This window comes from Mustela lutreola, chromosome 6, assembly GCF_030435805.1.
Source record: "Mustela lutreola isolate mMusLut2 chromosome 6, mMusLut2.pri, whole genome shotgun sequence".
Taxonomy (NCBI): Eukaryota; Metazoa; Chordata; class Mammalia; order Carnivora; family Mustelidae; genus Mustela; species Mustela lutreola.
In genome coordinates, this window is record NC_081295.1 from 135,456,225 (window position 1) to 135,479,782 (window position 23,558).

A 23,558-nucleotide genomic window follows, 5' to 3' on the forward strand; every position below is an offset into this window, starting at 1 on the left:
GAAGGCTTACAGGCAGGTCTCTGTGATTTGACTGGGTGAATGTCCAGATCCAACAGGGCTCATCTCCAGCCAGAGGGCGGCTACCCTTTCCTCTCCCCGTCCTCCCAGCCCAAGGTCACACCTAGTGGGCTTCCTTGGCTCCCGTGAGTGTCCTCGCTTCTGGAACCAGCTTCCTCTCTGCTCTAACACCCGTAGCCTTGGGAAAGCCCAAAGGGCTGCCCTACAGGAAAATACAGATCCGCAGGCCATGACTGTTACCCATCGCCCTCCCTAGAGACCGCTCTGAGCCCTTTGAGCTCTCCAGGAATCGTTCGCCTCGCCAAGGGGATAATGTCAGCATTCACCTTTAGTCAGTGAACAAAACAGAACTCTAGACAATGAGGGCTTCTTATAAATTTGCCTGATTCCCTTTTCTTTCAGGTCCAGAATTATTCTACTGCTGAAAAGACTCTGGAGTACAAAATTCTGTGTCTCCCTCTCTCATCTGCATTGTGTGAGATGCTCAGAAAATCCCACTGCTGCAAACAGAACTAATCAGAAGCACAGGTAAAGTACCTCCATCCTTCACTTTTCTTTCAAGGCCTTAGGGATTGACCATCTCAAGCTGGAGCCAGAGGTTTTTTGAGTCATCAAGGGAGCCAAGCGTACCTCTCGAGAACCTGAGGGAACCTTTCTGCAGGGAAGTTCCAAAAGGAGAATCTAAATTCCATTACTAGTGAATCTATTTTTTTGTTTTTGCTCTCCCCATACGCCACCGCCACCTAATTCATTTAAAAATGCCTTTGCATCAGATAAGACTTTTACATATAAAATAGATATTTTCAAACAAGCGGGCCTGAGTGTGTACATGAGAATCTCTCTCTTCTTCAACAGAGGACAATAGTCTTATGAAAAAGATGCAGGTATCATTCAAACCTTTCTTGGCCCTCTTCTGGAAATTGCATTTGGGGTCTATGGCACAACCTTTTGAATATTTTTTTCTTGGGAACTTTTTTTAAACTTTCTTGACTTTAAGAACAAGTAGCTAAAAGTCCATTGAAGCCCAGTTTAGCGATTAAACTGAGAAATATCATTTGAGGCTAAAAATGGTCTGTGAGTATAAAATAAGGAGGAAGCATGTCTTTTGTTGTCCTTAAGATGGCTCTGACCATAATGATTTTCTTTCTTCTGAGGCACACAAAAGCTTCTCGGGAGAGGTCCCTGCAACCCTGTGGCAAGGCAATTCGAGATCAGGCTCTGGCTAGCTGCTAAAGAACTTTCTTTCTTCTCTGGCCCCACTTTAAAATACTACCCCTTTTTGATCTTCCCCGAGTGTTTCTCCTTCATCATTTAATGAGACTGACCAGTGTCTGACCCTCAAGAGAAATGGGTGAAGAATTTAAGTCCTTCCTTGCCCATGTGTCCTCCCCATAAAGGTATGTTTGATGTTGATGTTTGCCTTTCCTCGGATGGGCCTTGCGTTCCAACTGCAGTAAGATGAAAGGACAGAGTACAAAGTCCTGTCCTGCTCCTGTGGGCGCGCTCGCTCTCTCTCTCTCTCTCTCTCTCTCTCTCTCTCGTCTCCTCTTTTTATTGTTCTCCTTTCAAAGGAGTAAACATGGGATAGGTTCACATTCCCACCTAATTAAATCTCAGGGTGTGAAAGCTTGCCGAGGGTGAGTCGACAAGTTTCAACAGCAACGTCCCTTTCCCCTGAGTCTGAGAGGGATCTTGGGTCCCATCGGGGTAACATGCTGACCAGCTCCTTAGGCCATTTTGGGAAAAGAATTCTGGTGGTTCCTCTTCTTCTTCTTCTAGCTACCACGGTTTCTGGACTCCATCAGGAGCCCCTCATTTTCTCCAACACTGATTCCTCACGCCCTTCTGGAAGTGTCTACACTGGAGTTCGGCTTCATTGTTTGAAGGTCTCTGTTGCTAAGAGATGCTGTTTTGCTGTCAACCCAAGTGTGAACTCACACTAATGACGGCCTTCATGCCGCTGCTTTGCAAATAGCCACTTGTGCTCATGCCCCGCACAAGGAGGATATTCTTTTCATTTGTTTCAAGAGCTTCTTGAAGGTGGCCACCCATGGTGGCTGGTCAAAAGAGAAAAGGGGAAAAAGCAGCTCCTTCAGGGGTGGGACTGTTACTGGTTTGCTAGTGCACCACAGCTGGTTTTCTTCCAAGACAACAACAACAAAAATAACTTCTCCCATTCTCAGGCGGGAAATAGAGTGCTTGAATGATAACAAATAGCGAAGCTAAAGGGGATCTCTTGGCACCTACCTGAAAGCCTCCTCTTCTGTGAGAGGAAACTGAGGCCCCAGAGAAATTGAATCCTTTGACCTAAATCAAAGAGTTTATCAGAAGTCAGCCTGGGACTCGGGCTCAGGTCTTCTGATTCCCAGGAACACCTCCTTGATGCTGCCTCCGTGGAAATGGAATTTGTGTAGACTACCTTAAGATCAATAACAAAACCGCTGAAATACTATCAGTAGAGCATTTTCCCCTGTAGCAGAAAGGATGCCCATGGTTCTCCTACTTCATATCTCTGTAAACAAATAGCTTCCATGTATTAATATAGGCTCTCTCTGAGTTCATCCCGGAGATCTCAAGCTCTCTGAAGACCCAAGTGTGTATCCTTCCCGTTCTGTGTCTAGTAGGGGCTCAGTGAATAGTGAGTGGAGGGAAAGCACAAGGAAATACCAGCTAACCCACAAAGGACCGCACGGACTCCCCCATTAGTGCCAATGAATTTAGTTAACCAGCCCCAAATGGATGCAAATTCCACCACCATCGTTTACCTCCATTATTTTGATGAAGTTGGTTTCTTTTCCAAACATCAGTGCAATACATAAAGTAAATCAAAATCCAAAATAAAATGTTACTCGTTCAAAGTTCTACTTCAGCTCCAGATTTGTAACGATAGAAGTCCCAGAGAGAAAGGCCATCCTTCTGAAAAGTTTACCCTTGTTCATGAATTCCGCCCTGCTTGAAATTTCTGCCCTTTTAAAAAATTTCTGTCTTTTTCAATCAACCTCTGACCTCACTCTGATTCTAGGAAGAGCTGACTTATGTCCCCAGGGAATCATTTCACAAATATCTGAGAGCTCACAGACAAGGCCACTGACCCACCGCCCGGGCTCCAATGACTCAGCGTAAATTTCAAGTCTCACAAGTTGGGGGATTCTGTGGGGGGCTTGTCAGAGCGACACAAGGCCTCAGTGGAGAAAGAAGCTCCTCTTTCTTTCTGGCAACATAATTAAACTGCTAGACTGACACAAAGTGAAAGAGCTTTGCAAAGCTGAAAACAGGGCAAATGCTCATTATTATATTAGTACTATTATTCTATTAACTCCTCACAGCTCCAATGCCTGAATGTCGGGGGAAATGAGTACTTCTGGAAGCTGGTGTTTTTTCCCCCGAAGGCCTTAGGGGTCACTCACTGAGGGGGTGGGCATTGGACTTTTCTTTGAGGCAAATGAGCACAACCTGGGGGAGTTAAACCTCAGGATCTGGGCTTCTGACCTCACTGGAGGCTTAGGCTGACGGCTCCTCCCAACCCTTGATACCTTTGGACATTAAGTGTCTTTTTATGCTTAAACCATGTGGTAGTTAGATGATGCTTATAAATGGAATAAAAGATTTCCACTGCTTTTCTGACTGCTACCAAGGACCTTTTTGTGTATCTTTTTGTTTTTTTTTGTAAAGATTTTATTTATTTACTTGACAGAGATCACAAGAGGCAGGCAGAGAAAGAGAGGGGGGAAGCAGTCTCCCCACCGAGCAGAGAGCCCGATGCAGGGCTTGATCCTAGGACCCCGGGACCATGACCCAATCCGAAGGCAGAGGCTTTAACCCACTGAGCCACCCAGGTGCCCCCCCTTTTGTGTATCTTAAGGGAAAATAAAGCCACTTGATAAAATACTGTTTGGATCAGGCAACTGAGGACAGGACTCACTTCTTGTCAGGCCCATGTCCCTCCTTTGTGATTGTTTCCAACTCTAAGTGTTGGTTCTAGTGCTGACTTCCTGTCTTCTAGACGTGTGGGTGGAAACTGTGGGATTAATTCAAGTTTAAAACACTTTATTAGGGGTGTCTGTGTGGCTCTGCCCATTGAGTGTCAGACACTTGGTTTCTGCTCAGGTCATGATCTCAGTCTCTATGCTCAGCCGGATGTCTGCTTGAGGTTCTCTCCCTCTGCTCCTCCTCCTCTCATCCACTCATTCTCTCTCTCTCAAATAAATTAATCTTTAAAAAACAAAACAAAGGGGCACTTGGGTGGCCCAGTCCTTAAGCGTGTGCTTTCAGCTCAGGTCATGATCTGGGGTCCTGGGATCAAGCCCTGAGTTAAGCTCCCTGCTCAGTGGGGAGACTGCTTCTCCCTCTTCCACTCTCAATGTTCCCTCTCTCGATGTATCTTTCTCTGTCAAATAAATAAATAAAAATCTTTAAAAAAATAAATAAAATAAAAATTAAAACAAAAACCACTTTATTAGCCAGTGATGGTAAAAGTTTTTAAGGAGTTCTTGATTTTCAGTGGATTGTGGGATTGTTTCTGTAGCAAGAGAAATAAGGTTGCTGTCAAAGGCATCATATGGTGGGAATGTCTACAGACACATTTTTATTTACATGATGCTGTGGAAAACTCTAGAACAATGTTAAGTAAGGGTATCCTGCACTGCCTTTTAGACTTCACCTGGAGTTGGTAGATACTGAAATTATAAGCTGAAATTATGTACATTTATCTGCAGAGAAGATTCACATTTTTAATCAGGCCTCAGATGGGGCCTGACTTCGGGAGAAATTAAGAATTCCTGTGTGTAAACCTGGCGATTCACAGACCTGTACCCCTGGGGATAAAAATATATGTTTATAAAAAATAAAAAATTAAAAAAAAAAAAAAACGAATTCCTGAAGTAGAGACATTTTTTACACCAGTTTCCTAAGGTGTGCCCCCACCAAAAAAACCAACAGCAGCACTTTGCTACAAAATTTTAAGCATGCGCAGTTACTTAAGCACTGAAAATGTAAAAGTAAATTTAATTTCTTTTAAAAGATTGAGAACCAAGAAGATAGTAAGACATGGGTTTCATGTATTAAAGTGCTCTAGAACCAGATCCTTCCATTCCCTGGATAAACAGTTTGAGCATGGATGATGGCCTTACTAGCACTTAAAAATGTGGTTCTTGTTGATTCTTATAACATTCTTTGAGTTCATGTCATGTGGCATATATTGTGATAAGGATAACTGCCCAAAGGCTAATGGGACTAATGAAGATAATGATTCCGGTTTTGAGAAAAGGAGGTGTACTGCCCGCACAGACAACTCTTGACCTAGGTAGGGGTTCAAAGAAACCTTAGAATAGGCAATCATTGAGCTACATCCAGATGAGAGTTTTAGGAGTTGGCTAGTAATTGGGGCAGTGGGCGGGAGGGAGGGGGCAGCAGTTTCATGGAGGCTGCTCACACTTCCATTAGGAATTACCTGGGGCTTGTTCAAATGCAGATTCTGAGTCTTAAAGTCTGGTTTAGACCTGAGATCTGCATTTTCAAGAAGCGGCTAGTGATCGCTGTTGGCCATCCCCACTTTGAGTCTTGAGGGGTGGAAAAGAGGTGAACCTCCATTTAGCGACTCAAAGGAGTCTCAGGGTGACTTTGCTCCAGATGCCTGGAAAACACACAGAAATGTCCAGAGAATAATATAAGCTTATACCATCCAGTCTTTGCAAATGTGGACATAACCACTTTATGTTTTTTAGAGGTAACTTTGCAACACTTTTCCCAACGGTCCTTCGTCCTGCCCTTCGTCCTGCCCTCAGCAGCCCCCTCTTCTGATCCTGGTCTCTCTTTTCCATCTATGCTTTAATGTTTTTGTGTGTATATGTAAATAACCAATGTTTAGTGGTGTTTGTATTTTAGGTAAATAACACTTCATATGGTTTTTCTGCAACTTACATTTTAACTCAAGTCTAGGTTTTTCAAATTTGTCCTGGTTGATACTTGGAGATCTAGTATGTTTCTTTTGAACTGCTATTTTAGTGTTATTTCTATAAATTTATTACAGTTCATTCATTCATTTCCCTATTGGTTGCTTGGGTTGGTATGAATTAATCATTCATTTTTGTTTAAGATTTTAGTTATTTATTTGACAGAGAGAGAGAGAGAGGGAGCAGCAGACTCCCTGCTGAGCTGGGGGCCTGATACAGGACTGGATCTCAGGACCCCAGGATCATGACCTGAGCTGAAGGCAGATGCTTTAACCAACTGAGCTACCCAGGCACTCCCCAACAGATCATTCTTAAAAACAATGATTTAGGAGCACCTGGGTGGCTCGGTGAGTTAAGCCTCTGCTTAATCCCAGGGTCCTGGGATTGAGCCCCGCATCGGACTCTCTACTCAGCAGGGAGCCTGCTTCCCCTCTCTCTCTCTCTGCCTGCCTGACTCTCTGCCTATTTGTGATCTCTGTCTATCAAATAAATAAATAAAATCTTTAAAAAAAAACAAACAAAAAGAAACACAATGATTTAGAGAAGTTTTTGTATGTATACTGGATACTAATCCTCTATCACTTACATGCATTGTGAATATCTTCTCTCAGTCTGTGGCTCATTTTGTTGTTGGTATTGGTTTTAACTTCACTTATGGTGCCTTTTGTTAGGTAGAAGTGTTTAATTTTGATGTAGTCCAAATTGTCAATCTTCTTCTATTGTTGTTGGGTTTTTTTTAGATATTATTTAAGAAATCATAAAGTAGTGCTAACTCAGGATTTTGCAAACGATAGGGATCAGTTGAGAAGAATCAATACAGCATTTTGGGTAAACTTGGCTGCAGTTTTTCCTAACTGTTCTCTGAATTATTAGTACAATGATGTCTCCTTACCATAGTTACTGCCCAGGTATGGTTTGCTCGAAAAGGTTGGTAAGTTCTTCTCCATAGAAATAAAGGCAAGTCTTAATGCAGTCCATTTTACTTCTTAATCTTCTTTAGGTTTTTAAGTGTGTCGCCCACTTCCAGGGTCTTTGGCTGGTACTCAGTGGTAGGTGGGAGAATCCTCTAACCCCCCTCAGAATCTTCAGCTCCAGCCCTGCACACGATGAAGGCCCCTGCCCGAGGGGCCTCTTCTCATCCTATTCTCTCTGGGTCCCACTCTTATTTCTCCTTGTCCTAACAGGTTGAGGGGTGGCAACAGCTTCTCTCTGCTGCCAGACTCTGGGTGCCTCAGCACCCCTATGTCCTTTCAACAATTCTCCATTTTTCTGACACCAACTGGAAGTCCCATAATTCAGCTCAATCTTGATATTGATCACCCGGAGTGAGCGCAGACTAAGGCACTCAGCCCCACAAGACTGCCCCCACTTCAGATGCCAGCTGCAAATCTTAGGCCTCCAGGTGATCCATACTTCTGTCCAACTTGGCTACAAATTCCAAGGTTCCCACAATGCACCCTCAGGTTTGATAACTTACCAGAATGACTCACAAAACTCTGGAAAGCACTATGCTTACAATTGAAGTTTTATTATAAAGTATATAACTCAGAGGGAGTTTGAAATGGCCAAATGGAAGAGATGTGGAGGGCAAGGTCTTCAGAAGTCCTCAATGCAAGCACTTCCATTCCCGTGGAGGTGAGGTGTGCCCTCCTCCCAACACATCTCTATGTTCACCAACTAGGACACTCCCCTGAGCATTGTTGTTTGGAGGTTTTGTGGAGGTTTCATTACTTTGACATGATTGATTGGCCGTTGATGGCCAATGATGGTTGAACTTAACCTCCAGGCTCTCTCCTCTCCTAGGAGGTCAGAGAACGGGGCTGAAAGTTCTAGCTCTCTGGTCACATGGTGATTCCTCTGCGGACCAACACCATCCTAAAGTTGTCTAGGTACCCACCAATTAGCAACTATGCTAATGCATCATTATTGTAAACTCAGGTATGGTCAAAAGGGGCTCATTATGAATAACTCTCATCATCAGGAAATGCCAAGAATTTTAGATCTGTGCCAGGAATTGGGGACAAAGACCAAATACATTTTTTTGTTATACCGCAACCCCCCATTTCCCATTAATCCTACCCACACTTTTTGATGAATCATCTGGGTGGACTTTGTTTCCCACCTATATACCTACAACTTCCTGCAGACACAGCGGTCATCTTTGTACCTCCATGTGTACGTACCCTCACCACATCATTTGTAATGCCACATCACAGTGCCCTGAGTGTCTTCTTGTGCTCTGCTCTAAATTGTCCACACCTTGAGGCAGAAACAAGTCCTAGTCATCCCCATATTCCTGCCCAGCATCCCCGTATTCTAGCCTAGCATCTGGCCTATCATGGTTGTCAATCATTCTTTTAATGGATTAGTGAATTGTTCCATTTCTCATTCTGGGCATCCATTCATTCAGCATCTCACATGTGAGAGACCTCCCCAAGTGCTGGGTACACAAATTCACTGCTAGCTAGGTCCTGATACTACAGTGGATTTGGACTTCATCTTGGAGTAGACAGAAGGACTGGGTGGCTTGGTCTACATTTCTACCACATCTTAGACATGCCTCAAAGGAGCATGGGTCTCTCTCATAGGCACTGAGACAACCTGTGTCAGTGACGACTCCTCCATGGCTCTCTGGCTGGGGACAGTCTTTGCTACTCTACCTTTATATTCCAAGGAGCTCATTGGCCTCTCTTCTAATACCTGAGGAGCAATGGTTTATTTGATTCTGAAATAGTTTCTCCTCTTGAAGAGAACAGAAATTTTGCAGATTATTCTCTCTGCCTGAATGGAAAGAGGGCAGACATTAGGATCTCCCACCCGCCTGGTTCAAATCCTGCCTCTCCACTTGCTTGGGCAAAGTCCCTAATTCACTTTGTACTTGCCTCAGTTTCTGTATCTATAAAGTGGGGAAAATAAGAATCCTTACCCCCTAGAATTAATTTGAGGATTAAGTGAACACTTTGAGCATGTTGTCAATACCTAATAAGCATTGTTTGCAATTTGCATTCCTCCTTTATAATCATCTTTTCTGGGGAGAAATAAAATATATCCCCATGTGCACAAAGGAATGCTGAAGAGACACACGAACAATTACTAAATAAGAGGTAGGAGAATGTCTTTTTAATGTACAAATTTTTAAATCCATGTTTTCACTTGTTCTGAGTTTTAACCACATGTATCTATTTTAAAAACTCTTTTCTGTTATATCTGACAGATTTCAAAATCTTTCCTCTGGGTGTGAGTATCTGAAGCTGAAAACACACACACACACACACACACACACACAACACACACACAGACTTACACTCCTCCACCTCTATCCTGCCCGACTACTTATGTGTCACGATAAACATTTCCAGTGGCTTGTCTTGCAACTTCTCTGCTCATCGGGGCTGAGCTAGAAAACGAGCCCTGGAATTAATGGCTGGGGCAGAGCACATCCCATTGGCAATGTCCTATTTATGTGAACTTGTACTTCTATCAATGATGGCAATGAAAAACAAAATCAAAGCAGGGCCTGGATTTAAAATGATTTGAATACATTATAGAACATTAATTCCATAGAGGCTTTCAAACCAGACTGATCAGGCATTTGGAAATCATTTATCTTAAGTGGATCTCTGAAATGTACCAGGACATTAAAAATGACAGTGAATTATGTTTACTTCATGTTTTACATTAAAAAATAGGAAATATCCCAATTCCTGTTCAGGATAAGGGCATCTTTTAAAATCCCATAATTAGCTCTGCGAGCATCCAAAATAATATCTAATTCCAGGCTTTTGAATAGCCACCTCTTTTTAAAAACCCAGCTAATGTATGCGTTTGCAGACACAAAGACCAGAATAAATCAGACAGTGCCACTGTGGTACCCTTAGGTGATGGTATAACGGAGAAAGAAATGAGAAAAGGAAGCCATGATTGGCATCTCAAGCTCTGGAAGCTTGATACTCCCCTCCCCCACCATTTATCTGTTGAGTCATCTGTCCCAAGTTCAACACTGATGATGTGGGAGACTATGTACCAGGCTGTGGGAGCACAGATTAGGAAGGGCTGCTGGCTTCAAGGAGTTTATTGTCTAATGAGAAAGACAAAATAGAATTATGTAATTATAATACTACACTGGAAATCCTCAATGACAGAATGGCAAAAGTACTCTTAGAGCATACAGAAGTGAGATGCGTGTCAACATAGGTAAATCTACTTTTAACTATTTATTGGTTTAATTATCTTAAGTGTTTGTCTTGTCTGAGATGACGTGTGGCAGTCTTCTGTTATGTTTGCTTTGTAATGCAAGATATGATGCTTGAGGCATGAAACCTAGCACTACTTCTTTGTAGTGCCTTGTGCGTGTGTGCGGGAATTCACTCATCACTCACTTAATATAAGGCTCCGTGCTCGTTTCTGGGAATATGAAGGATTCAAGGATGTCAGTTTGTGGTTTCATCATTAAACGGTGCTCAGTACCTTCTGATATCATGGTTTCATGTCCTTGGACAGCAAATCCCCATACTGGAGAGTGTTAGTAGGGTTACTGAGAACCTAGGAAATGAAAAACACAAGAACCCAGTGACTGACAGCCAAGCCTTGGGTACTCTGGGTAAGTGTGGCTTCTCCCCCTATGCCCCAGGCGGGCCCTGCCACCCCATCAGGCCGAGCAGAGACTGAACACTTTGGAGACTCCTTTGCAACACAGTATTTTCTAACCTCGGTCTCTATTCTAAAACAAAGTACCCCCCCAAAAATACCCAAAAAAGAGGATGCTACTCTTCCTGCATTTAGCAGGCTTAGAGGTCAGTATGAAGGGTGTCCCCCAGGAGTGAGGCTGGAGATGGGCTTTGGTTGTTTGTTAGACCACGTATGGGGGCCGGGGAGGCCATGGCCAGGAATTCTTTAAGTGTGCAGGACACTGAAGTGCCTTCTACCAGCAGGACTGGATTTAAACCTTTATACAAGTCTGGGGAAAGGTCCTGCTTTCCCCTCGACAACAAAACTGAGACTTATTGTGGTTAAATGGCTTCTTGAGGAGGTAGGGCCAGGATGAGAGCCGAAGTTGACCTGATCCAAGTCCAGTGCTCATTCCATCAGGTCCCCTAAACAGATAGATGCTATATGGACGGAACTGTGGAACTAGTTTCCTATGCTGATGCCCTAACCCTAGTGTGGTTGTATTTGGAGACGGGGCATTTAGGAAGGTAATTAAGGTTCAATGGGCTCATGAGAGTAGGACCCTAATCGAACAGAACTGGTTTAAGAGGAAGAGGAAGAAGATGTTTCTTCCATAAGAGGAAGAGACACCAGATCGATCTCTCTCTCTCTCTCTCTCTCTCTCTACAGGTGTGCAGAGAAAAGGCCATATGAGGGTGTAGCAAGAAGGTGACTGTCTACAAGTCAGGAAGAGAGCTCTTGCCAGGAGCCGAATTTGCCAGCACCTTGATCTTGGACTTCCAGCCTCCAGAACTGTGAGAAAATAACATTTCTAATGCTTAAGCCACATGGTCTATGGCATTTTATTTGGCAGCCAGAGCCGACTAATGCAGATTTTTGTACCACAAATGGGTGTGCTACTGTGACGAACCCCCCAAAATGTGGAAGTGGCCTTGGAACTGAGTGTTGGGGAGGGGCTGGAAGAATTTCAAGGTGCATCCCAGCAAAGAGGCCTAGGTTGTCGTGGCATGACTGTTGGTAGAAACATGGATGTTAAAGTGAACCTGGTGAGGTGTCAGGAAGAGAGGAGAAAAGAGAAGGGAAGAGAAGAGCTGGAAAGAAGGCATCTGTCATCTTGGAGGATTTGTGTATCACCGTGGGCACAATGTTGGTAGAAATATGGGCAGGGATGAGGAATGTGTTACTGGAAACCGGAGGAAAGAATATTCTTCCTCGAGTGGTAAAAAACTTGGCTGAGCTGTGTTCTCTTGTTCTGTGGAAGGTGAAACTCGCAAGCCATAAAACTGGGTATTTCACAGAGGAGATTCCTAAGCAAAATGTTGAAGAAGTAATTTGGTTCGCTTACAGGAAAGCATGAGTGGAGGGAGAAATTGGAAGTCAGGACTCGAACAGATATACAACTCTGGTCCCGGTAGTGCTATCCATAGTATCCCATAGTATCCCAGGAGTGGAAGCAACTCAGATGTCGATTAAGGGATGAGTGGACAAAGGAAATGTGGTCTCTACATACCGTGGAATATGACTCAGCCCTATAAAGAAAGGACATTCTGTTATGTGCTGCAATGTGGGTTAGATCTTGAAGACATCGTTCTAAGCAAACTACGCCAGACACAAACAGACGAGTACTGGATAGTTCCCCTCATACGAGGTTCCCAAAGCAATCAAATTCGTAGAGACAGAAAGTAGAAGGAGGTTGCCAGGGACTGGGGGGGCGAGGGGAGAGTTAGTGATTAACGGGTAGAGAGGTTCATGTTGGGAAGATGATAAGGTTCTGGCCATGCATGGGGAAGGGGTGATAGTTATACAACACTGTGAATGTCCTTGATGCCACTGAACTGCATGCTTGAACAATGATTAAAATGGCAAATTTTATGTCCTATCTATTTTAACACAATTTTTCAAAAGAATAAAAAAATTTTAGAAAATAACTCTTCAGCTCATTTTCACATCACGAGAATTTGTCCTAAACGTCTGACCTAGCAGTCACGACTTTTTACCTCTCTTACCGAAAGCCTCTGTTTTCTCCGTCCTTTGGACCAGATCCTGCCATTCTCACCTTGAAGTTGTCCTTTTGTTCCCATCCCCAGCCCGCTACCCCAGGTCAGCCTGTCACCTCCTAATGGCTGCCCTGCTCCTCTCTGATCAGTGTCCCTCTGGCCTCTGCTTGCTCCTATTCTGCCTCCTCACTGGTCTCTCTGAATCACTCGCCTTGCTTCGTTCATCAAGGCTTTGCACATCCACATCCACTGGGACCAGCCGACCAATTGTCCCGGCACATACGCACATGCCGTTCCGGGCAGGCCGGCCTCTTGGAGGTGCCCTGAGACAGCTTGACTTTCTGCCTCTGAGCCTTTGTGCCCATGTCATCCTCACACCCCATGATTCCCCCCTTTCGATGCTTCCCCTGCTCCAGTCCCAACCCCACCTCCTCCCCCTGCCTCGGTTCCCAGTCATGTCCCCATCCTCCAGCTGCTCTTACCTTCCACACCTACGCTGCACAGTGAAGCACCTAGCTTCCTCATCATTACCCAGCCTCCCCAGGTAAGGGGGAAAATTTTTCTGGTCGGGACCCCCAGAAAAATGCTTTTCTGCTTTCTTTTGACCTAGCAGGGTCCTGAACTCCTGACTGATAGTCCATAGCTACTAGTTGATTGACATGAATAGATGTTAACTTACGAGCTGACTTGAGCGAACGCCAGGTTACTAATCAGTTTCCAAAATATCAGCAGAGCTATTTTGAATTTATTTAGGATGCACAGTCCTGGCCCGAGGGTGCTTGCCTGTGGCAAAAGTGCGCTGGGTCCTCATTTGGAAAAAGACAGCTTTCAGGGTCACTTGAGGGCAAGGCTGGGAGCATCAGGGCAGAACTGCGTGGGAAGCAGTTGAAATGGAAGACAGAGGAGCTGTCAACAAGGACACTTCAGTCATCTTCTAAAGAAGCACCACCGTATGGAAAGGCAGCTTGGATTCTGGACTCTCAGATCTCAGTGGTAGACAGTAAACGAGGTGGCCAGGCTGTGGGAATCTAGACTGTCTTCAGGGGCAAAGGGAAGGTCAAGCTCAAAGATGACTCACCATCCCTGCCTCTCAAAGCAGCCAGCTCCCACCCTTTCCATTCTGTCTCCTGCTAAAGCTGCATCCATCTGCGTAAATGAAATCATCTGAAAAGTTACAGGATAGGGCATGCCTCTGGAGAGGGAGAACTTGAGTTTGGGGTCCTCAGTGACCTGAGGCTCATTCATCAAATACTTCTTGAGCTCCTCTGTGCGCTGGGGGCTCAAATAGAGCAGGGACCTTGCAGACACCCGCCCTCCTGTCTTGTTGCCATGTGCTAGACATTGTGCTGGGTACTGGAGACTCTCTGATCCAGATAACATGGCCTGACAAGAAGGGACTTATGATCACAGGAAGAGACAGTAGTCAGTAGGCGGTTAACGGCAGAGCGTGGGATGTGCGTTCTAAATAATACAGTGTTCGGGACTCAGTGCTCAAATGTTGCACACTTGGACAAAGACGCTCATGGGGGTACATTTTCTTTGTTTCAAATTCTACATGATTTTTCTAAGTCATTCTCCTTGGAAATGCCATTTTTAAATTTCCCCAGATTTCAGCTTCTTGCCTCTACTGCCAAACTAATAGGACTACATAGGCTAATATTTGATGATTTTCAAGAACCTGGTCTTGGGACTGTTCTACTGGGTCATGGTCCCTAGAGAACCGGTGGCAGAAGGTCCACTTCCATCCAGACATCCTCATTCTGTTAAAGCACCAACAACGGAAAGAGTATTTCCTGTCCTTTGAGGATTATAGGTGTTTATAGGTTGGGAGCTAGTTCTCGCCTTGAGCACAACTTAGTGCATTCTTAGAAAATGAGTAAATGTCTCTGTTCTAAATAAGGGAACTGACAAGATAGCCTATGTCTCAGCCCCCTATACTTCAGGCAAGGATGATCTCATGAAGCACTAAAATGACCTCATTCTATTATTGGAAGAACTTCTCTGTCTACAGATATTTTCTCACTGTTGAAATTAGTGGCTGAAATTCTCACAATTAGGGTCACTTACTGAACCAGTGCACCTGTTAAAATGTAAATATATGACCTGTGGAAAGGATGCCATGGAAAGCAATGGTAGAAATACCTGGAGGACTTTTTAAAAAAATCCCAAGCCCATCCCAGACAAATCTGGATCTCTGGGAGGTGGACCACAAGGACTTTGTTCAAGCTCCCAAGGTGGGTGCAATGTGCTGTGAAGGTCGAGGACTGCTGCCCTGAGTTCACAGAACACAGGAACTGTTGAGAATTGGCCAGTCTTACTCATGCATCAGCAAGTCCTCTTCAAAAGGAGAATGTGATCCTAGGAGAGGAACCATACATTCATTGTGTGGTTCATAGACCACCACCATCAGCATCTGCATCATCTTGCCATTGGCTTTAAAAATACAGAATCCCGGGCACTTGGTTGGCTCAGTCTGTTGAACATCTTTCTTCAGCTCAGGTTATGGTCCCAGGGTCCTGGGATCAAGCCCTATGTCGGGCTCTCTGCTTAGTGGGGAGTCTGCTTCTCCCTCTGCCTCTGCCTCTCCCCCTGATCATGCTCTCTCTTTCTTTAATGAACAAATAAAATCTTTTTAAAAAATAAATAAAAATAAATTAAAAAAATACAGAATCCTAGGGGCCACCCAAGATTGACTAAATCAGAATCAGTATTTAACAAGGTCATCAGATGACTCTTGGGCATATTGCACTTTGAAAGGAACTGTACAAGATAATGTCTTTCAAAGATTTAGTTATCTATTTAAGAAAGAGAGAGAGAGAGAGAACATGTGCGTGTGAGAGGGGGTGGGGTGGGGGAGCAGAGGGAGAGGTAGACGGAGAGAAGGAAACTCTCTGCTGAGTATAGACCCTGTCCTGGGGCTGGATCTCATGACCCTGAGATCATGACCTGAGCCAAAATTCGGAGTCAGACACTTAACTGACTGGCCCACCCAGGCTCCCCCAAAATGATGTTTTTCAAATGTCTGCTTGGGTATCCACTCACTCACTGTTACAGGCTGAATTATATTCCCCCAAATTCCTATGTCCAAATCCCAACTTCCAGCCCCTCAGAGTGTGACCTTATTTGAAGACAGGGCCTTTACAGAGGAAGTCATTTCCTGCATCATCAGAGTGGGTGCTAATCCAATATGGCTGATGTCCTTATAAAAAGATACAGAGAAATACATGCAGAAAGAACATTGTATGAACGTGGGGATGTCCTTCTACAAGCCCAGGAGAGAAGCCTGGAGTAGATTCTTCCCTCACAGCCCTTAGGAAGAACCACTCTTCCCAGTACCTTGATCTCTGATTTCTGGTCTCCACAAATGAAGAGACAAGACATTCCTGTGAAGCCAGTTTGTGGTACTTTGTTAGAGAGCAGTCCTACAAATAAGGGATTCACTCGTGCTGTCTTCTGTCTAATTTACATAAAAACTGCCCACAAAAGGACCAGAATCTATCCATCTGCCACTGTCATTCCTTGTTCCCCAAATGCTCAGGTCAGGACCACTTCATGGACCACTAGCCAGCCTGTAGATTGGCTGCCCAGCGTCCAGAAGCCCAGCGCTAATTCCATCAGCTGTGGGTAGAGTAGTGGTGGGTCCCATGATCAGCTTTCTTAGAAGGCTGAAGGGTTTCCTAGAACGGTTGGACAGATGTCCCTTAATCAGCCTCGAGCACCCACCATGGCCAGTGCACTGTATAAATTATTCTTGTCATCATCAGATTGCTCTGTAGACCTTTGCAGAGTGGTGGAGAGGAAGTCTTGGGTAACCCAATAGATAGCTTTGGGTATATCTATCTATTGGGTACAGCTCATCTTTCTTAAGGTATCTGCTTATAGTCCAATTTCTTCAGCCAGGTATTATAAGACTCGGCCCCTCTCTGTCCCAACCTGAGGCCCAGTTTTAAGAGTTTAGCAAATGGTACCGACACTACTGCAGGTTTTGTTGAGAGGTGGGAGAAAGGTTACCCCATGGAGGCAACGTTCTTTAATATGCCTCTCAAACCTGTCTCTCTTTTTGGAAATTGCCAAAGCTCTCTTCTTAATCTTCGATGGCTCTACTTTATCTTCCTCTTGACACCCTTCTTAAAATTTTGGCTTTTTAACGTATCTCACTGCATCACACAAAAGTCAACTGAACAGCATTGTCAAGGGGCTGAGGCCCAAGACCCCAGGAACACACTTACACTTGGACAAGCAGGGTTCATTACTAGCTGCAGTGAGGACCTCACTGTGAAGAACCTGAGGATCTCAGTGTTGAAAAGGGTCTGTTATAGCATTGGGGATTTGGTTGCATGAGAAGGAAGCCAGGATTGGCTTTAGAGATTGGTTGGAGGTTGGATGATGTCAGACTGTGGGAGCAAATCCTTGGGCACCTCAATAAATCTTTACAGAGAGGGGGGACTAAGATAACCTAAAGCTATAATTGGCAAAGTAGAAGTCACTCATTTCAGCCCATATAGGGGCCTTTGGGGGAGTATTTTTGTGGGTGGTACAGTGACCTGGTTTTGTGTGAGCTTAGATGAAATTATGAAGTGGCCTTGCTTTGTCTCATCTTATTTTGGCTTCAGAGTGACATCTGGGGTTGCTGCCCTGTGCCAACCAAGGTTTACGTTCAGTAAAATAGCATGGCCAGGCCAGCTTCTGGGGGTCAGGGACTGCTCTTTTAAAATTGTCCCTGCAGTCAGCAGAAGTAACACCTGTGTTTTCAGCCAATCCCTTTTACCTGTTGTTTTTGCAAGCGTAGCTCTGGGCAGAGGGGAGGGGCCTGTTTATCTCACAGGTCTCTTATATCAGGTGGGGGACATAATAGGGCTTTACTGAAACATCAGGGCAGTGTATATATATGTGTGTGTGTATATATGGACACGCCCATTGATTTAGTCAACATCCATTTACCGAAGGTCTCCCAGGAATGAGGGACAATCATGGGCATCAGAGCTTCTGGGAGGAACAGTCTAATCTCTAAGATGAGGTGTTTCTTAGTTTTAGGGAGTGGGGTATTAGTCTGCTGGGGCTGCTGTAACAAATACCATAAGCTGGGTGGCTTAAACAACAGAAATTTAGTTCTTCATGGTCTAGAGGCTGGAAGTCCAAGATCAAGGTGTCAGCGGGGTTGGTTCCTTGTGGCCTCTCTCGGCTTGTAGATCCCACCTTCTCCCTTGGTCCTCACATAGTCTTCCATGTGTCTGGGTCCTGATCCCCTTCTTTTGAGGATACCAGTTATGCTGGTTTGAAGCCCATGCTAATGACCTCATTTAACCCTTACTTCCTTTTTGGGGTTAGGGTTTCACGTGTGAATTGTGTGTGTGGGATGCAATTGAGCCCATAAGAGGGGCCAGGTAGGGGAAGGAAAGCATGCTGTAAAGTGTCTTGGATGCTACAGTGACAACATTTGGGATGCTGGGGATGGTGGGGGGGAGGGAAGGTGGGAGGGTCACCGCATGGTGAGGGTGCAGGCCGCAGAAATCCCCTGGAGGGGTGGTGAGGGCCAGGCTTTCAAGGATGACTAATTCCCCGGGGAGGGTGGGGGAGATGCATGGGCTTGGAGTGGTGAGTTTCCTGACCACAGGCAGGGTAACAGCTGTGCAGAAGGACTTACAGGAGGTGCAGCTGGTCACCCCATGTTCTCCTGTGGAGCTTTTGGGGCAGAGATGAGGGATGTGGCCGCCCCTGGTTGAGTGATGGAAGCTGGGATGATTGCGTCAAATAGCCGCTGAGAACTAGTTTGGTGGCCACATGTCAAGAGTTCTGCTGTTTCGTTGGACCTGCTGGGGCATTCTGGTATGTTTGTTTGAGCCTATTTGTACCCCTGCCTCTCCACCCCTCAGCATCTCTGTGAGGCCTCGGACCAGAGCTCAGACTGCAGCTTTGTCACCTCCCAGCTGGGTAACTCTATGCCCTTACTACCTGCCTTGGCTCACTTTCTCCATCTGCAAAATGGGACAATGCCACCTGCCCCTAGGGCTGCCCTGAGGGTTTTGGGAGGCGCCTGTGCAGCCTCCAGCTCAGCTCCTTTTCCCTTCTTTTTCCTTCTGCCACAACTGAGCGGGGAGGCAGGAGACAGCCGGGGAAAGAGATGGGAAGAGCAAGTTCACACACTGTCAGCCTCTCTAACCAGTACAGGACCCAGACACCTGCTACACTGGAAAGTTAAAAAAGAAGGTGTGACGGGGTGCAGTTTACAACCTATGGACATTCAAAGTGCTACAGAAATCGCTTTGTGTTTCTATTAACAAGAACCTTGAAACCAATTCTCCGACCATCCCATTTTATGGCTTAGGAAACTGAGGCCCAGTTATGGGTTGACTAGTCTCAGTCTGACAGCAAAGAGCTGAGAGGAGAAAGTGGGCTCACGTACAAGACCTTTGGCAGAGCAGATTTGCTTACTCTGGGCCCGACCGGGATCACCAAACAATGTGATCGTCTAAATTAAAAAATATATAATATTAGCTAATGTTTGTACATGGTTCTTACCATGTGCCGGGTTTGTTCTAAGTACTTTACCCATGTAAATGTATTCAGTTCTCTTGACAATGTTATGCAGTAGGATTGTAGCCCTAATTCCCTTTTTATAGGGGAGGACACTGAGGTACCAAAAAGTAATTGCCCGGGGCCACAGAGTGAAGGTGGAGAAAGGGTTTGGATCCGGGGCAGTCTGACTTGCCGAGTCTATGTTCTTAACCACTCTAGTTTCCTGCTTTGTAACCGATGGTTCTCAGTGATCTCTGGGTCAGCAGCAGCGGCATCACCGGGAGCTGGTTAGAAATGCCAGTGGCTGGGCTGTCCCTGACCTTGGGAGGTGGGGCTGAGCGAGCTGTGGTTTCCCAGGCCTTGGAGGTGATTCTGAAGCCTGCTTCAGTTTTGTCAGCAGCTGCCTCTCCTCCCTGTCTTCCCTCAGAGAGCCTTTGCTGGAGACGGAGAGGGAGGCTCCAGAGATCCATTAGCGAGACTCTGGAAAGTTTCCTCCAGGACACGCTTGGATCACTGCTTTTGAATTTTAATGAGTGCAAGAAATGATCTGGGCTGGGAAGGTGCCATATTGGTGTTTGGTCCACTTCTTTCTGCAGAAGTCAACTTGGGGCGTATTTATATTTTTCCTTCTTTCTCCTTGCCTAAGTACCTACCACAGAGTGGACCATTGGTAATCAATAAGCTTTTATGGTGCCCCTAAATTACTTGTTTTCCACGCAAAGCTAACCTGAAAGCAATACATCACTGACGGAGAAAGCCTTTTGGGATGGAAATTGTGTCTGTGAGAGAGAAAAGGACTCTGGTGTGACTCAAAACTGGACTGCCTTAATGCCCAGTTTCTTGACATTTCCTTCCTTCCTTCCTTTTTGCTTTCTGTTCTTCTTCTTCTTCCTCTTCCTCTTCCTCCTCCTCAACTTCTCCTCCTCCTCCTCCTGGTAAAAGCTACATTCCAATTCCATTATTGCTATTTAAAAAGTGACTTAAATAGAATACTTGGAACTAATTTGAGACCATTAGCCTTAGAGTAGAGATAAATGCTTGACTGAGAGGGGAAAAGAAACCAGGATTGAAAAGAAGAAACAGTGTACGAGTTGGCTTAGACAGGATCGGATTTTTTTTTTTTTTTTTTTTTTTTTTGGAAAGAGGAGAAGGCATGCTTTGAGAGCTACACAGGAAAGAAAATCTGTCTTGTGGAATGACCATTGCAGATTAGTGAGGTCTGGGGTCTATTGGGAAAACTGACACCAAAAATGTGCAAATTTGAGAAACCCATTTGGGGGCTTTGGGGAGAGGCTGATTTCCGACAAAACTGAAGAAACTGTTTCTGGATCATGAGAGATGGACGCCCCAGCAGCAAGTGTTCAGATAGTCCACTGAGAGGCACAGGGGGAGATAAGGAATGACTAGGGAAGCGGGATCAATCTGTAGGGTCTGATTCCGCTGAGAGGGAGACCTGCACACGTGTGTAGTCTGGAGGCCCAGGAAATTTACTTTCTTAAACCCTTTTTTTATTCTGTCTGTCCTGAACATCTTCATCACTCCTTCAAGATCATTTGATGTTAGCTGTCCCCTCTTGACAAAGAGAAAGCTGACCTGTGCAGTATTTAAGCAAATTCCGCTACTCTGTATTAGTGGCTGGGAATAGGGGTCCCACGGATTGGAAATCTTCATTTGCTTGATTTAAAATGCTCTCATCAGTCTAACCAGCTTGGAATGTAACGTCTTTCCAACCTGGGGGTTGGAAAGGGCACTGCTCTTCAATAAATATGGCATATTAAAAAAAAGAAAAGAAAAGAAATTGCTGTTTGAAATCAAATCGGTCTGTTTTTGACGGAGTTTGGATTCTCTTAAAGGACGTGTTAGTAAACAAGAGTAAACACGGAATGTTGTGCTATTAATGAAAAAGGCTCTCCTGTACTTCGGCCAAGGATCTTGATTTGGATTTGCCCAGAAGAGCTCAGAGCTGATCTGGGCATCAGGGCTGGGAGAGCTGGAGAGATTGACAAAATAGAATAGGAAGAGGAGGAATGATGGAAATGGGGGTGAGGGTGGGGAGAAGGGAGCTGAGCTGTCCTGGGGATCTGGTGCGGCTCCGGGGGCAGCCTGGGGAAGATGCGGCTGGTCCGCACTGCCTGGTCTTGGAGGAGCTGAAAGAACATGTGGAAAGGGGGAACACTGACTTTATTCTGATGAAAACTTCCTCCCTCTCCTCACGTCTTCAGGAAACGCGTTGGGGACACAGAGTCTGTGCGTGTGCTGTTTCTTTGGGGGGGATCCAGGAAGGGCTGGGTCCACACAGGGCCCTGTGGGAGCTGCCTGTGGGGTGGGATACACCACAGACTGAGTTCACCTGAGGAGTGTGTGGGCTCAGGGCCAGAGGAAACCAGGAGAAACCCCGGCAATGGCACTGAACTTGGATAAATTCTAGGTTAGGGATTCAGGCCCCTGTGATCTAGGTGTTAAGGGTGATGGTGACATCAGCTGTCATGGGATACAAATGAATGAGAAATGTCACCACCAGCAGCAACGTGCCCCATATACCAGGTCTATGAGCAACGTTGGCTGACGACCCGTTTCTAGTGTGGGTCGTGTCATTATAATGCTACCCAGATGTGATCTGACATGGAAGGGCACTGCTCTTCTGTGGGTATAGGTGATTCAATTATGGGAAAATGTTGAATTCCAAGGAACCTCGGGGAGAAAGAACTCCCTGTGTGGCCCCTGCAGGTAAGCCCCTGAGCTCACTTGGCCTTGGTTTTCTTAACGGAAAAATGGGTCTAATACTAACATGTGAGCCTGCTGACCTCTAAGAATTATTAGAACAATACGTATTTGAAGAACCTGAATGCATTTTTGAGCCAGGAGAGGAAGATTCTTATGTAACCTTGAAATGTTGCTTTTCCTATTTCTTTCTTTTTTCTGGGCCCATACCAGAACAACAAAATAAAAGCACCACCCAAACCAAAACCCAGTCAAACACAGACACAACAACAAAAACTAGGGACAAGCTCTTATGAGAAGAGCCAACCCCTCTCTGAGAAGAGAGGACAGGTGTTTTTCAGCCCTGCTGGCTCTGCCCATCTCAGGCTTTCAGGGTTTGGACTGATCGGAAGAGCCTGGTGGGGAATGAGGGCTTCTGAGGAGGGGCTGGGAGACACTGTGTGTCAGGGAGGGGTGCGCTTCCTGTTCACATCAGGTCAGGGGAGGGTCACTTTTGGAGTACCGGTGTGAACACAAATCCCAGTATCTGAGGAAGCCCAGGGCAGAGCTGGTGGGAGCTGCCTGGAGGGCAGAGGGAAGAGACCCGGCCTCTGCAGCAGTAGGACTAGGGGAATGAGGAGAATGGATGGTGGAGAGAGTGGCCAGTGCCATCTGTTCCCATGGGACCATACCCCAGAGACCTGCCACGGGAAGAGACAGAGCCAAAACAGGGTCTACCTCTGAGAGTGGCAGCTGAGAGGTTGCTGGCCATGGCCAAGCAGGGAGACACAGCCTGTGCTTGGCCACGGCGGGCACTGGGAGGGTCTTAGGAGGAGGGGTCTCTAAGGGACCCATGAGGCCACCTGTGGGAGAAAGAGCCACCTGCAGAGGCCACCAATGTGACATTGGCACCTGTCCTGAGCCATTTTCCTGCATCTCCTCTCTTCTCTCTGCCCATTCTGGTGGTCAGAGGTGGCATGGAGAGGCGTGGTGAGGGGAGCTTTGAGGCAGAGAAATGGCTGAGCAACCCTGTGGCTCCCTTGCCCACCGTGTGTCTCTGAGCCTGGCCCCTCTGAAGTTGTAAATTGGAAAAAGACTAAAACTGACCTTAAAAGGCTTCATTTAGAGCCAAGGGAACTTTTTGTACCAGAAGACCATTTATTAAAATCACAAAGGTTAAGGTGTTCATCTGAGTAGACGGTATAGGCATAAAAAAGAAATTTGACCTAAGGGTGATTTGGAAAGAAAAAGAAGGAGGAGGAGAAGAAGGAGGAGGAGGGGGAGGGGGAGGCATAAGAGGGGGAGGAGGGGGAAGAAGCTGCAGCCCTTTCAGTGCACTTTTCCTAGGAGGCAGCCTGTAGTGGGGGCAGGGAAGGGCACAAGAGCACTGGCCACGGCAGAGGGCCCTGCTCCATACTTCATTAGCCTAAAGCAAATTTGAGCTTGGTTCAAATAACCCGTTGATAACTATTCCAGTGTTCCAGGAGTCCCATAAAACCTAATGTCCACAAGGGACCACGGCATACTCTCTAGGTAAAAGTCTCTAAAAAATTTTAAATCATGCTTATGCATTAGTTAAAAAGCTAATCAGGCATATCAAATATATTCACATAAGATTGTACAAATATTTAATCACAAAACATTATAACACACCAGGTTTAATTGCAGACAGGAGAAAACGTTAAAAGAAAGGATTTGATGCAAGTAA

The 23,558-nt window shown here is 45.6% G+C and overlaps 1 long non-coding RNA gene across 1 annotated transcript in view; it reads left to right on the plus strand.

Annotated features, from left to right (window-relative positions):
• Positions 1-417: 417 nt before the first annotated feature.
• The window catches only part of LOC131834468 (uncharacterized), a 31,463-nt gene continuing 8,322 nt past the window's right edge, over positions 418-23,558 (plus strand). Inside the window, exons 1-2 of the long non-coding RNA XR_009354890.1 lie at positions 418-546; positions 11,307-11,431. This is a non-coding gene — a long non-coding RNA (uncharacterized LOC131834468). The remainder of the gene's footprint in view (positions 547-11,306; positions 11,432-23,558) is intronic.